Source organism: Urocitellus parryii, unplaced genomic scaffold (assembly GCF_045843805.1).
Source record: "Urocitellus parryii isolate mUroPar1 unplaced genomic scaffold, mUroPar1.hap1 Scaffold_2288, whole genome shotgun sequence".
Taxonomy (NCBI): Eukaryota; Metazoa; Chordata; class Mammalia; order Rodentia; family Sciuridae; genus Urocitellus; species Urocitellus parryii.
Window position 1 is genome coordinate 115,001 of NW_027552370.1, and position 5,168 is coordinate 120,168.

The 5,168-nt window shown below is 67.5% G+C and overlaps 2 non-coding genes across 2 annotated transcripts; both read right to left on the bottom strand.

Annotated features, from left to right (window-relative positions):
• Nucleotides 1-2,237: 2,237 nt before the first annotated feature.
• LOC144251810 (5S ribosomal RNA) lies at nt 2,238-2,356 on the bottom strand. Its single transcript, XR_013342757.1, has one exon. It is a non-coding gene; the product is annotated as a 5S ribosomal RNA (ribosomal RNA).
• A 2,414-nt stretch (nt 2,357-4,770) lies between these two features.
• Nucleotides 4,771-4,891, bottom strand: LOC144251813 (5S ribosomal RNA). The gene has a single exon (XR_013342760.1). It is a non-coding gene; the product is annotated as a 5S ribosomal RNA (ribosomal RNA).
• Nucleotides 4,892-5,168: the final 277 nt, after the last annotated feature.

Consider the following 5,168-nt stretch of genomic DNA (forward strand, 5'->3'; position numbering starts at 1 on the left):
CTCTCACGCTCCGACCTGCCTGACTCGACCGCCAGCGGCAGCGGCCCCGGGGGTCCTGGGAGACTGGGACTGGCTGAGTCCCGCCTCCAACACCGACCCTCTCCACCTGGCTCCAGCTACCCGGAGCCCCGCCGATCGCCCACAGGACACCCACCGCCCCGGCCCGGACTGGCGTGGCCTGGTCTCCTCCGCCCCTCCTCGCCAAGCCCCAGGCTCCCCCCTCCCCTCCCCCCTCCCCCTCCCCCCCGCCCCGCCAGATCCCCGGGGGGGCCCCCACCGCCACGCCCACCGCGCCCTCTGCCAGGCGCAGAAGCCCAGAAGCCCAGAAGCCCCGGCCGCCGCAGTGTCCCGCGCGCGAGAACCTAGCCTAGCCTAGCTGGGAGCCCAGAGAGCCAGGGGCAGAGACGCGAGCGGGCACCCACCTCGGACACCCCAGGGACCCTGACAGAGGCCCAGCGCCCCAGGCGGAAATGCAGTCGGACTGGGCCAGGGCCAGCCGCCGGCCACACACAACCCCTGCGCGTGCCTGGCGCGTGGAGCCACGCACAGGGAGGGCAGGAGGGAGGAACACACGCACGGACTCACAGAAAACCGGGCAGAGGGTGGCCAGGGGGCTGCGGCCCGCTGGCTCCCAGTCGCGCGGCCAGGCTCAGAAGTGCGCCGCTGGGGCGGTGCCTCGCCCTGAGTTTCGGGCCCACTCTGCAAAGCACCGCAGAGTCACTCGGTTCGGACCGAGTGCCGAGGTCGGAGGGCTCAGTCAACGTCCAGCACGTGCACAGGCACCGCCCTGAGGAAGGGCAGAGACCCCTCGGTCCAGTGGCGGTGCGGCCGGAAAGGACCGCCTGTGGAAGAAGCACCCTGATTCAAACCCCCGTCGGAGCTTAGCCGGCGGCCTCACCAGATGGGAAGCCCCCTCACCTGCAAGCATTGCGGGGGGTGGGGGTGGGGGTGGGGGGGAGGGGGGGAGGGAGGGGAGCAGTGGTCGCTGGGACGCGCGCCCACCGGGTGGTCAGGCCCTGCGTCTTGTCCCGTCGTCTCCAGGTGGACGGGTCGCCTCGACCAAGGGGCCTCTGCCTCCCTGTCCCCAGCGGCAGGGCTTCGGCACCCCTTGGCCCCTGGTCCTCCCGGGCAACCCCTGGCCCTGAACCGCTTGATTGCTCTGAAGGCTGCTTCCACCTCTTCCAGGAGCGCCTGCCCTCCTTTGCCATCTGCTCTCTTGCTTGGCTCTCAGCGCAGACTCCCAAGACCCTGTGGCCTCCTCGGCCTTCTCTCAGCCTCTGCCGAGCACACACCCTGGAAGTGGTGCGCACACTTCAAGGGTGATGTGCGAATCCATTCTTACATCCAGGGAAGTTACATGGCAGATGAGAGAACCTGTGACTGCCCAGTCTGGAGGCTACCATGGACTCCATGACTTGCAGCCCAGAGTGAGTGGCTGGGGTGGGAGGGGGGAAGAGAGGGGTGAGTGTGTGTGTGTATGTGTGTGTGTGTGTGTGTGTGTGTGTGTGAAAGAGAGAGGGAGAGGGAGGGAGAGAGAGAGAGAGAGAGAGAGAGAGAGAGAGAGAGAGAGAGAAAAGAGAGCCAAGGCCAGAGAGGCATTGAGTGGGAGATGGAGACAGGGATGCCTCCTCCCAGGCCAAGAGAGGCACAAGGGAGAAGGAGAGATGGATGAGCAGAGACACACACAGACATCTGCTGCTCTGATGAGAGAGAAAGAGAGAGACAGGCAGAGAGACAGACTCAGGGGGACCCTCAGGGAGGAAGGCAGTGGGAAAGGGGGCAGAGACTCAGGAGGGACCTTGCGGAGGTGGTGCAAAGAGAGACGGACCCAGGCAGAGACGCTGGATGGACTCTCCCACTCCCAGGATCTGGGTGGCAAGGTTCTGCTTGTGTGGCAGGAACGGGTGGGGGAGCGGGCCCCGCGGGTGGGCCTGTGTTCTGGGGAAGGGCAGGTGTCCCCCCCACCCCTCATCCTGAAGGCCGAGGGGTGGGGTGGGTCGGTCAGGGTGCACAGGGAGGGTCGTGGCCTGGACCTGGCTCGGCTCCCCGCCGGGTCTCATGCAGAGAGTGTCCTAGCAGCTTCCCTGGGGAGAGCCAGGCCTGTGGGCCTTGCTGCAGGCGCTGGGCGCTGTTGGTCGGGAGGGACACCTCCGGACCGGCAGCCCGGCCGGGGGTCTCGGCCTGTCTCTCTGTCGGGGCCACGCAAGTTAAAAGTGTGTGTGGGAAGGGGGCGCAAAAGCCTACAGCACCCGGTATTCCCAGGCGGTCTCCCATCCAAGTACTAACCAGGCCCGACCCTGCTTAGCTTCCGAGATCAGACGAGATCGGGCGCGTTCAGGGTGGTATGGCCGTAGACGGTGAGGGCCGGCCCGGGGACGGGACGCCTCAAGAGCCTGCTCCGGGTTCCACCCTTCAGTCCAGGGGAGGGGAGGGGGGGTGGAGGGGCGGAAACGGAGCGGGTGGTCGCAGGGGGCCTCCCTCGCCCGCCCCAGAACAGCGCAGCCCAGCCCAACTCAACTCAAGGCTGGGGGCTCTCACGCTCCGACCTGCCTGACTCGACCGCCAGCGGCAGCGGCCCGGGGGTCCTGGGAGACTGGGACTGGCTGAGTCCCGCCTCCAACACCGACCCTCTCCACCTGGCTCCAGCTACCCGGAGCCCCGCCGATCGCCCACAGGACACCCACCGCCCCGGCCCGGACTGGCGTGGCCTGGTCTCCTCCGCCCCTCCTCGCCAAGCCCCAGGCTCCCCCCTCCCCCTCCCCCCCTCCCCCTCCCCCCCGCCCCGCCAGATCCCCGGGGGGGGGGGCCCCACCGCCACGCCCACCGCGCCCTCTGCCAGGCGCAGAAGCCCAGAAGCCCAGAAGCCCCGGGCCGCCGCAGTGTCCCGCGCGCGAGAACCTAGCCTAGCCTAGCTGGGAGCCCAGAGAGCCAGGGGCAGAGACGCGAGCGGGCACCCACCTCGGACACCCCAGGGACCCTGACAGAGGCCCGCGCCCCAGGCGGAAATGCAGTCGGACTGGGCCAGGGCCAGCCGCCGGCCACACACAACCCCTGCGCGTGCCTGGCGCGTGGAGCCACGCACAGGGAGGGCAGGAGGGAGGAACACACGCACGGACTCACAGAAACCGGGCAGAGGGTGGCCAGGGGGCTGCGGCCCGCTGGCTCCCAGTCGCGCGGCCAGGCTCAGAAGTGCGCCGCTGGGGCGGTGCCTCGCCCTGAGTTTCGGGCCCACTCTGCAAAGCACCGCAGAGTCACTCGGTTCGGACCGAGTGCCGAGGTCGGAGGGCTCAGTCAACGTCCAGCACGTGCACAGCACCGCCCTGAGGAAGGGCAGAGACCCCTCGGTCCAGTGGCGGTGCGGCCGGAAAGGACCGCCTGTGGAAGAAGCACCCTGATTCAAACCCCCGTCGGAGCTTAGCCGGCGGCCTCACCAGATGGGGAAGCCCCCTCACCTGCAAGCATTGCGGGGGGTGGGGGTGGGGGTGGGGGAGGGGGGGAGGGAGGGGAGCAGTGGTCGCTGGGACGCGCGCCCACCGGGTGGTCAGGCCCTGCGTCTTGTCCCGTCGTCTCCAGGTGGACGGGTCGCCTCGACCAAGGGGCCTCTGCCTCCCTGTCCCCAGCGGCAGGGCTTCGGCACCCCTTGGCCCCTGGTCCTCCCGGGCAACCCTGGCCCTGAACCGCTTGATTGCTCTGAAGGCTGCTTCCTCCTCTTCCAGGAGCGCCTGCCCTCCTTTGCCATCTGCTCTCTTGCTTGGCTCTCAGCGCAGACTCCCAAGACCCTGTGGCCTCCTCGGCCTTCTCTCAGCCTCTGCCGAGCACACACCCTGGAAGTGGTGCGCACACTTCAAGGGTGATGTGCGAATCCATTCTTACATCCAGGGAAGTTACATGGCAGATGAGAGAACCTGTGACTGCCCAGTCTGGAGGCTACCATGGACTCCATGACTTGCAGCCCAGAGTGAGTGGCTGGGGTGGGAGGGGGGAAGAGAGGGGTGAGTGTGTGTGTGTTGTGTGTGTGTGTGTGTGTGTGTGTGTGTGTGTGAAAGAGAGAGGGAGAGGGAGAGAGAGAGAGAGAGAGAGAGAGAGAGAGAGAGAGAGAGAGAGAAAAGAGAGCCAAGGCCAGAGAGGCATTGAGTGGGAGATGGAGACAGGGATGCCTCCTCCCAGGCCAAGAGAGGCACAAGGGAGAAGGAGAGAGATGGATGAGCAGAGACACACACAGACATCTGCTGCTCTGATGAGAGAGAAAGAGAGAGACAGGCAGAGAGACAGACTCAGGGGGACCCTCAGGGAGGAAGGCAGTGGGAAAGGGGGCAGAGACTCAGGAGGGACCTTGAGGAGGTGGTGCAAAGAGAGACGGACCCAGGCAGAGACGCTGGATGGACTCTCCCACTCCCAGGATCTGGGTGGCAAGGTTCTGCTTGTGTGGCAGGAACGGGTGGGGGAGCGGGCCCCGCGGGTGGGCCCTGTGTTCTGGGGAAGGGCAGGTGTCCCCCCACCCCTCATCCTGAAGGCCGAGGGGTGGGGTGGGTCGGTCAGGGTGCACAGGGAGGGTCGTGGCCTGGACCTGGCTCGGCTCCCCGCCGGGTCTCATGCAGAGAGTGTCCTAGCAGCTTCCCTGGGGAGAGCCAGGCCTGTGGGCCTGCTGCAGGCGCTGGGCGCTGTTGGTCGGGAGGGACACCTCCGGACCGGCAGCCCGGCCGGGGGTCTCGGCCTGTCTCTCTGTCGGGGCCACGCAAGTTAAAAGTGTGTGTGGGAAGGGGGCGCAAAAGCCTACAGCACCCGGTATTCCCAGGCGGTCTCCCATTCCAAGTACTAACCAGGCCCAGACCCTGCTTAGCTTCCGAGATCAGACGAGATCGGGCGCGTTCAGGGTGGTATGGCCGTAGACGGTGAGGGCCGCCCGGGGACGGGACGCCTCAAGAGCCTGCTCCGGGTTCCACCCTTCAGTCCAGGGGAGGGGAGGGGGGGTGGAGGGGCGGAAACGGAGCGGGTGGTCGCAGGGGGCCTCCCTCGCCCGCCCCAGAACAGCACAGCCCAGCCCAACTCAACTCAAGGCTGGGGGCTCTCACGCTCCGACCTGCCTGACTCGACCGCCAGCGGCAGCGGCCCGGGGGTCCCTGGGAGACTGGGACTGGCTGAGTCCCGCCTCCAACACCGACCCTCTC